This window comes from Halictus rubicundus, chromosome 7, assembly GCF_050948215.1.
Source record: "Halictus rubicundus isolate RS-2024b chromosome 7, iyHalRubi1_principal, whole genome shotgun sequence".
Classification (NCBI taxonomy): domain Eukaryota; kingdom Metazoa; phylum Arthropoda; class Insecta; order Hymenoptera; family Halictidae; genus Halictus; species Halictus rubicundus.
The window spans coordinates 14496028-14506580 of NC_135155.1; the positions used below are offsets into that span (position 1 = coordinate 14496028).

Consider the following 10553-nt stretch of genomic DNA (forward strand, 5'->3'; position numbering starts at 1 on the left):
TAAATATATAGAGTTGTTCAACCGCGTAACGAGCCCTAACCGTATACGAGCATAATCTACGAATTAACTCGTCTGTCCCAGTTAACAGGTTAAGAGTCCGACTTTCAAGATTTCCCCCGTTCGATTTAGGCGCCAAGTTGTGAACGCCCCTTAATCGCTCGCGGGCCGGATCCATCTTTGATCACTGCCATTCAATTTAACGAGAACAAAAGAAAGAAAGAAAAAAACAAAACCATATATATATGCTTTCTACACACCGTCGCCGGCGTTGGAAGTCTGTTTTGCGTAACAGAGATCGAACCAGAGAAGAAGCCCGTCGAAGGAAAAACTCGGACCTTTTAGCTGAACTCATAACCTGTTGACCGGCCCGGGACGAGTTAACTCGTCGTGTCCAGCCGCCCCTCTGTTTTCTTGTCTAAACGATGGTACCTGTACTCTCAACTGTAACCCGACAACTGTGTATTAGCATAAATTCATTAAACTATTTGTGTCCGTTGTGAAGGAAACTTTCGAGCAATTTTACTTCGTCGAATAATAATCAGACCGTGGATCTTCGTACAAGCCTCGACTATCGTCAGACGAACTTAACACTAGATGTACCGGAACGTTATTGTCTTCAACGGCTAGATTTCGTAGGGATTTCAATGAATTTTTATTGTAACATATAAGATATGAATTCTCAGAGAAGCAGTTTCGTGTGTCATCAGCTCTAGTGTTAAGATAACAAAGGTATTGCTGTAAAATTGTCATCATCAAAATGGTTTCAGCAAATGAGAAATAAAATTTCAATGAAATTCTTGTCTGTACTGTTTCAATGGTTTTGCGTCGGATAAGGATCACGTAGATATTTCGTTGTAGTGCTTTCTTATAGTTTAGTGGAATTTTTCAAGGGCAGCAACGCACGAAGATCCACGATCTACCAGATTACTATCGAAAAATCTACCGGTTGGCAGGTTAAAAGCGTCGAAAGGAAACAAGGTTATCGTGGTTACGTCTGTTTGGTTACGAGCCGCTCGTTCCTCGCCTGCGAATGTACAGTTATTGTTTACGTAACGCGTTCGGACAACATTGAGAATTAAATTCGCGTCGGAGGCATCGTGTGTTGCACATTGATATTTTTTCTTCTTTTTCGAGAGAGGACGAGATAGGGGGAGAGAGAGAGAAACAAAAATTTGCGTGTAACGGAAACGTAAGCTCGTTGCGCAATCGACTCATTATACGGACAGTTGCACACGACAGGCGGAAGTCCACAGCTCTTCAAAGGGAGAATTACCAACGCCCTTCCATTTTTCGAAACACGACACCCAGTGGCGGATTAAGCATTTTAGGGGCCCGCGAACACAAATTTTTCAGCCCCAAAATTTCTACATCTCTGAAGTGAAGCAAATCGGGTAAGGGACCCTACTACTGTGCTTACTGTAATTACTGTGCTAAGCATAATTAGTATAGGCATAGTAAGATTGGTACCCCACAGTAATTGGGTCCCTTACCCTAAATATCCATCGAACAATTTAACGCTCATACGCTCTTCGAGATAAATTAGATTATGTTATAACTATATTTGTTTAAAGTACGAACTCACGGATAAAATAAAATGTTAGAAATTTTCGTGTTTTTCTCTGTGAGGAACTTATGAGGGTTAACAGTCTGCTACTGAGAATATATATAATTGTTAATGAACCACGATCGAAATGATTGGTTTCTCAATTCGAATGAAAATCGTGAGAGCCCGTTTGTTGATGTTTCATGCGATTTCTATTGTAGCACAAGTGTGAAGGAATTTATTTATTGGCTCTTGGATCGTTCGAAAGCGTTCGAGACCAGTGATTTCGATCGATCAGTCCGGTGTTGATCCGTGCACACGTTTCTCGGTCAGGAAGCGGTTAGTTTTGGTGACGTGGCGTGTACTTACGTGTTGACTATAGCAATCGTTTTCGAATTATCACGATCTCCCGTGGTAATCTGTAAATACTTGAGGAAATATATATATATATACATATATGTATATGTATATCGAGATGGGTCTGTGATTAGCTTTATTTTCTATTACACTTGTATTTTTAGCGATGACCGGCGTATTCAGTTATACAAATCGCAAGGTACCATTAAAAAATTAGTTCAATACGTTTAGACTGCTGGTCAGCTTGTCCTTCTCCTATTTTTGGTTTTCTCGTTTTTTCTCCTCTTAATATAGGTACAAGTCAGAGATTACAAAAAACGCATATAATATAATCGTGTTGTTGTTCGCATGTAAGTGTCGCTGATTCGGAGGAACGATTGCATCGCTGATAAAATTCGAAAATAGTCGAAGGAACTAGGTTTTTTTTCAGCCTGTTATAAAATTTTCTTCACCCTGTATTTCCGGAACACCCGGTGTTTGAGAGGCTCGTGCATACGGTCAAAAGTCTTCGAGAGAAGAACGAAGCGGACGTTTTAACAGAGATTTTTCAAATGATTAACGCTGGGATTACAATCCAAATGACATGTAATTTGTTTGAAAAAATTGTGAGGCGTTTAGCAACGAGGTACCTTTACGATTTTAGTAAATTTAACAAGAATGGAATGAGTCATACTCCTGCAAGTTCCAGTGTTAAGTTGCTCGACGATTGTTCCGTTCAGTTGGTTGTCAAGTATTTTCTTTTTTTAATAGTTTTGGTAAATCGTCTTTGCGCGGTGGTGTCATCGTTGTTCCGTAATGGCGACGTATGTTATCGTGCACATTGCTTCGTACATACATATCTCCGATTATCTCTCGTGTCCAACTGCGTATTTGCATTGTGTGTTATGGGACACGGTTTGGAAAGCGTCGGTGTTCTCGTTGGAAATGATGTAACGTGGTCTGGTAAAGTTAGGTTTAAATTAGTCAGTCGAACCACGACAAACACCGAAAGATGCTGCGCAGAACTTTAGTACTTTCCCCGTAAAACAGAGAGAAAGAGAGAGAGAGAGAGACAAAAATGTATTCATACACTGTCTATTAATTACTACGATAACTTATAGTACTCCTAAAAATTGTCACGGAATACCTTCCCCATCGAATCACACAGAAATAGGTCACATCAACTTTAATACGGTACGAATGATTGAGTACAGTATGCAACAAAAATTTGTAACATTGAGCCATACCTGAACGTATGATGCAACAATGCTTTTTAGCTGTGGTTCGTCTTGTTCTCTTGCAATAAATTTCTAAAGATGACCTATTTTTGGGAAGTTCCTACTATTCTTTGAATATACAGGTACTCACACTTGAGTACTCAGATAATTGTTCGATGTAGCTCCTAGTACTCAGGTGCTCAATCAATATCGATGTGAGTAATCGAGTACACAAGTATTTAGAGTCAAGTATTGAACTTAGAACCGAATATTCAAAGTCTCAGCTTAGTACCGAGTGCTCAAGTACACAGGTATTCAAGTTAGAGCTGAGTACTCAAGTACCGAGATACTCGACTTGGGTCGCATACTCAAGCACTCAAATACTAAACTTAGACCCGAGTACACAAATACTCGCCTAATTGATACTCGGATACTCGCTTAAGATTTGAGTACAGAGTTAGCAACAGTACTAATTTCTCGTGTGATTTGTGTAACTGTGTTACTTTGAGAACAGTATTACTCCTAGTTTAACAAGCTCAGGGTCCATTTTGACCCTCCAGCGTTATAATAACAAACAATATGAAAGTAAAAAGTAACCGACCTTGTAAAAGCGAACGATAATAACGAATAAAGAATCTATGAGTGCCACAATATAAAAGTTCAATCGAAAACCTCGTACTGAATGAATTCATTAACATTTAGATCTAATAATAACTAAACTCCACTATGTTTAGAGCTGAAGATGTATGAATACGTTCTTTTCTTTCTCGCCATACCATGTCAGTACCGTGGACATATAAACGCGTCCAAAAGAATTTCATTCATCTCGAGTACATCTGCCCATAAACGATAAGTGTCCCAGTTAACGGGTTAACGTTCGACAAAAAAATTGATCACATTCTATCGTTTCCATCGAGAGCACGCAACTCCTATACTATACTCGCTGTATCACGCCTCGTCGATCGAAATATTCTCTCCTTCCAAAAATTTAAGGGGAGTCGGAGATGCTGTTAATTAAAAAATAACCATGCCTTCCCGAAAACGTATATTCTCCCCAATTCTAAACCGACATACAATCCAATGAATTATTTTTCCACGCGTTACAGGTAAGTATACAATATTACACTGCTTCAACGTTTCCAAATTTTTCGGCTCTCCAAATTTATACTCGAATACTCGATCTAGATCCGAGTAGTCATAATTTTTAGTACTCGTTCAATTTAAATTCAAATACAGAGATACCGAATTTACATCCAAATACTGAGATACTCACTCAATTTAAATCCTAATACTGAGATACTCAATTTATATCCGAGTACTGATATACTCAGAGTACAGAATTCGGTTTCTGCTCGATAATTTTGTTTCCCGAATTTGTCCAATGCTATTTCTGTAAACTATAGGAGATATCAAATACAAATTTCAGTCACATGTTTCTTGTCGGTGTGTAAAATAAGAGGTACATAAGAATGGAGGAAAAACGACTGAGAATCGATTGAAAAATCGGAGAACGTATTCGATGCGTGATTGAACGTTGGATACGTTCTTTTCCGACTCCCTTTAAGGCTGGTTTTACGATGTCCTCGACCGCGATATAACGGGGATTCGCACAAGACACGAAATCGTTTACTGTTGCTCACGTTCACGGTGAAAGTCTGTCGTAAGGGGTCGGCAACAAAAGGAGGAAAACAAACCTACGAAGAAGGAAGGAACACACGGTATGATTCAAAAAGCGACGCCTCATGTGCTCGAGGCAACTTTTTACGATACAAGAGACCAGTATGTGTTTCGCTTAATTAGATAAACACTAATGGCAGTTGGTAATGCTTTACGTCTATCAGTGTAAGTGTTATATATATTATATATATGTACGTATAGCGAGATAATAGGAATATGTTTGTGGTGAGGACGAGCGAGAACGAAATGTCGCGAGAGCGAATGTTGTGTATGAATGTATGAAAGAGAGAGAGAGAGAGAGAGAGAGAGAATGGCTGAAATAGCGTTTCAAATTGTCATAGTTAAGTATGGAAATTTGTTCGTGTGTACAGAATTGCGTTTTTAAAGAAGGCTTAACACGTTTACCGAATAAACGCTGTTTATTAGAACCCACCACGTTTGTTATTATTTCCCACCATACTCTTTGTTCTATTTTTACAATATATTAATTTTCCTTTGCTTTCTTTTCAATTCGAATTTTTTTTTTAATAATAAAGTACAACGTATGCTTAGTCCCTTTACGTACATATGAAAACCTCAGATGACATTTTTGTTATTTCATTTTGTTTTATTAGCCTCTCTCTAAAGAAACATTTGCCCTTCAGCTCCAAGGGTTTAAACTATAATTTCTGTAAAGAATACAAGGTTCCCTGAATTATTGTTATACAGTTCATTCTTTACTTGACTAGCCAAGCGTTGAAGGACACATAAAAATTGGTTTCAAGCAATTCTGTAAGTTATGCTCCTTAACATTTTTGCAATGTTACCTTATTTCAACTCAATGTAATCAATATCTTACTTTAATTCACAGTAGAATTTTATTCTGTATATTACCGTGTATTTATTTTTGTTCAAGAATGGCTAGTTAACTCGTCTTCCTCGAGTGTCATTACTTTGTGTTAATTTTTTGTTAACATATGCAACGATACTAAGCCTCGTGGTCGATTCTTAAACAAACTATTCACCAGTATACGTGTGAATGATGAATTTACTCGTGCCCTGGTCCGCTTCTCCGCTGATGGTCGCCTTCGAACAATTTTCAAGAAGCCATTGAAGCTATAGTCTGTCTAACAAGAGCACTACAAGCCTAAATAATAATTCATTAACATAAATAAAATTACTTACACTCAATCTTCTATTACGATAGACCGTTTGGAACGGTCTAGCACAGACAGAGGCATTTATTGCCCTCTGGGGCACTGTAGTGGCTCAGCCTAGAGCTACAGGACCACGCCCACTCAAAGCTCACAACCACAATTCGCAGACAAAGGACAAAATACAAGATTTGGTTATTAGCGTCACAAAATTCGATATTGGGGAAAAAAACAAACGATGTTTCCTATTGGCTAACGCCTCAATGACGCTTTACAACAAAGGAGAATGCTATTGGACGCATCATGGGATGGTGGGGATAAGAACTAGGAAGTTTTTTCAAGATTAATTCAGAAACCCGAGACGTTAACAAGAATATGCTGTGGATTTTTGACTCTAGTATTCCATCGTTGTTAACTTATTCTTTCTCTGACGTCATTGGCTCCAAGGCGTTGCTCCGGGGCAACCCGGAGTGCTCCAAGGGCAAACAGTATCTAGTAACGGCCAGACATGCAATTCACCGACTTTGCAACAAGTTTCTCATGCCAAGGATTCCGATCCGATTTAACGAATTAGTTTAATTACTCTGAACCTTCTGCCTCGTGCAACCCCACACATTTTTGTTTTCCGCTGTGAACGAAGACGGCTTCACTGTTTCCGATTGTTTCTTGTTGGATTAGCCTTCGAATAATTGGCTATTGGATCATTATTATCCGCTTGTGATTCTGAGTTTATCATTCGAAACATAACTCATAACTAAACTGCCAATTCTACTATTTTTAATTGCAAGATACAGAAGTTGAATAAAAATTCTTTCGTCCACTAATAATTTTAATTAATCCAAAAATATTATTTCACTTTCAATTTATTGAAATTATTAATGGACCGAAATCAATTTTTCCTTACCTCCTGATTCTGGCGATCAATATAGACAATTTTTACATTGCACAATCCTCAGTGATAAATACAAAATAAATGTTTAAATAAATCGTTTAAATTCACCAAGGTCTACCCTCTTTATTTTCAAAAAATGTATAGAGTTTTAGCAATTAGGTTTTGGAAGTTTACCCATGGTGCGTCAATGAGACTGGTTCAAATTATCTGACGATTCAAATATCGTTTTTGAAATACTGTCCAGGTGGAAAATTTCGACCGCTGAAGACTCTCGTTAGACAGACTGTCGATTATTATCCGTTATCGGAGACGATAGGGATCAACGTTACATTATTTTTGTCGCGATGCATACAGTAAAGAACAATACTTCCGATAGCCGATCGATCCGTCATCGACAGACGCGAACGCCTCGATCGTAGATCATCCTTAATCCGGATTTAGACGAAACCCTCTAACGACTACGCGCCCGTTTCTCTTCTCTTCTCTGTTCTCGTCACACTGAATTACATAAAGTATAGTTATCGACGTGTACGGTACCTCGTTTAACCTGTTAACCGGCTGACTATACTGCGGAAACCTGCGTAAGCTCGTTTCGAGTTCGATCGAAATGATTTCCCGTGAATCACCTCACAATTAGCTAACCCTGAACCTCACCAACTATGAAAACATTACTATGCGTTTCTTCATGGCTGGATTAAACTCAATTTAGATTTCAAATAAAAGAAATTCATCGAAGAAGTTTATGTTACGATTTGTTGCCAATGTATCTTTACAATTATAACAATTTATACTGATAAGATGAGGAATTTTGTGGGTACACAAATTAGATAAACAGTGAATAGAATATTAACGACGAGTTAACTCGTCCTCTCCCCGGTCAACAGGTTAAAAACGAAGCTGCAGTAGGGCTCCTCGATCTACGGGTATTCAAAGTTGAGTACTCAACTACTCAATATAGATCCTAATAGTCGAATATATTCAAGTACTCAGATACTCAATCCATATCTGGGTAATTAGACATATTTTAGTAGTCATTCCGTTTAAATCCAAATACCGAGATACTAAACTTATATCTGAGTACTGAAATACTCCCTTGATTTAGATCCGAGTACTAAAATACTCAATGTAAGTTCGGTTATTCAAGCATCGGCGCTCGATTTAGCCTCGAGTACTCAAGTACCGGTATTCAATTCAGCTCGAAGTACTTACACCTATCTAAGTATTTTTAATTTATTTGATTCAGATCCCTGTGTTCAAACACTGAATTTGGGTTTAAATATTCAAGTACTCGTATAATCAGTGCAGCTGAGTACCCGAATTGTCACAAGTACTCGAATACTCACCGGAGAAAGCCGAGTACTCAGAGAATACTCCAAATGACCGAGTGCTTAGATTCAAGTGCGAGTGCTCGAGTACTCGCATTTTAGTGGGAATATTCGAGTACTCAGTGTCATGTTTGGATGTTGTGTATTCAAATTGGAGTACTCAAATACTCAAGATCAAGTTTGGGTACTCAAGTGTTCCAGGTCAAGTTTGGACACTTAGGATTAAGGTTCGTATACCTGAGCGCTTAGTCAATTTTGCACACAAACTGTACTGAAGTTCAGATTATATTAGAGTACTCAGAGTACTTGGATACCCGAACGATAAGAGCTCCAATCAGCAGAAGAATTCGGAACGATCATTACGTGTAGTTGTGTCGATTATATGTGGTCCTCTGTTTGCGTCGCGAATGATCGAATATAAAAGATGATTATTGTAATTATTCCATACTTTTGGCAGCGTTTAATAGTCCCGTGTACCAAGACAGCTTGTACGTACAACAATGTGTTGCCACATTGTTAACAAACCGAGCGTTCCTTACTCCTAGTTTTGGAGATGATACACACGTATACATATTGTAATTAATCATGCGCCACTGACAGACAAACAGATGCGGTTTCGAAAGCGAAAAAGAAGATTGACGACGTTAGCCTGTTAACCGGGGGAAGATGAGTTAACTCTTCATCTTAACATCTTCCCGTGACTTCGCGTGTTTCTCTTCGCTTGTCTCAAGAACTATGCTTGAAATAGCGTTACAATATCCGTACCACTCGAGACAGTATTGCAATCATGTTTGTTTTAGAGAAAGCTGCGTCGGATCGGCGTTCTTGATGTTTAACCCTCAGAAAGCGGGCACTGTTAATAATTACAAGGATAACAGTACTTGGGTGCATTTAGACAATTATGTAACTACTTATTTAATTTAATTTGTTTTCATAGCTATTTTATCTACAAGAGTCGGGATCTCATTTCGTTCCTCAATTGAAATTAATTGCCCGCTGCTGAGTAAATACATGGTGGCTCTGGATTACTGGGTCAAAATGAACCCGAGCACCGCCATTCAAGGGTTAATTACGTAAAGACAGTTCGTAGGGTAGCACAATCAGGCGGTCAATGGATGCGAACCAATGATTCGGTGTTTCACAGGGGAGGATGATGGCAGAGATGAAGAATGAGATTGGATATGATGGGAGACATATTTCAAGAGCGTTAATGAGTGCACACTTACGAGGAGAGCACAACAAGCGTTAAATATGTTCAATTCATTGAACTGAAATTAATTTTCTGAATTAATTATGTCCAAACAGTTTTCTTTTTATTTACTAAAAATTGACAGGGAAAGAGACTTTGAGACTCGTTTAGGCTAGTTTCTACTTTAATTAACCCTGCTGCGGTTGTCAATTGAGCTATACATTTCGAGTTAATTAAAAATGAATATGAATGTTACTTTCTGACAGTTTTAAGTATATTTAAAAAATCTGTGCAAAAATGAGGATTTGGCTAGTAAAAAGATATGAATGGGTCAAAAAAGACCCGCAGCAGGGTACTAGAAGTACCAGTGAAAGTACAGTGGACAATCACATTATTGTGAACAGATGCAAAATTGCATATTTTATAGTTTGTGTTAGCACGGAATAAACAATAATGAAGTATATACTATATATTAATAAATATAGCGAAACAAATTTCAGGATTTTATACTTTTGATTTATTTTTATTTTCGGATAAACGGATGTAAATTTCATTTTTGAAAGTTCGCAAGAGAATTAGGGCTATTGTCATTGACATTGTAACTATAAAAGTTTTAAAATATTCATAATCGTTGATACAAATCATTAAAAGCATAACAATATTGTTCAAGAAAAAATGAATTGATTCAAATTATATTTCTAACTTGGAATGGTAATTTTAAAATGTTCATAAAAATCGTATCATCCACTGCAACTGATTTCTAATGGAGCGCATTTCCTCAGATTGTCACCCTTTTATTTCCCACAAATTTGTTCCTAATTTCGAAAAGCATAAGACAAAACAAAACTGATGGGTAATTAATTAGGGTTAATACACTTCGTGCGCTCTGCTCGTTGGAGAAATAAAAGCGAATCGACAATCCGCAGCCCTTTTAATTCAAAGCGGTGCGGGATCGTCGAAAATGAGAGTCCTAGGAGAGCAGATACATTTTATTGACAAAGATAAAAGATATTTCGGTTGTGGGTTGTATCAGTTTTAATGTCTATGATGAATTAAAAACGATTATAATGTAATCTGTTACGAGAGAAATAATACTGACGATATTATACATGATTTCATTTTCCCTTCATATTTTTTGTTTCCATCGAATTCTAATCAATCAACACGCGTGAGAAAAAATAAATTAATAGAGTTGAAGTACAATATCGCAAATGTACGTAGTGTATGAGTGTGTGTGTGTG

General features: G+C 37.7%; 1 long non-coding RNA gene across 1 annotated transcript in view; it reads left to right on the plus strand.

Moving 5' to 3' along the window:
* Positions 1-10553, plus strand: part of LOC143355660 (uncharacterized) — a 250921-nt gene that overhangs the window by 135557 nt on the left and 104811 nt on the right. The gene's annotated exons all lie outside the window — the stretch shown is intronic.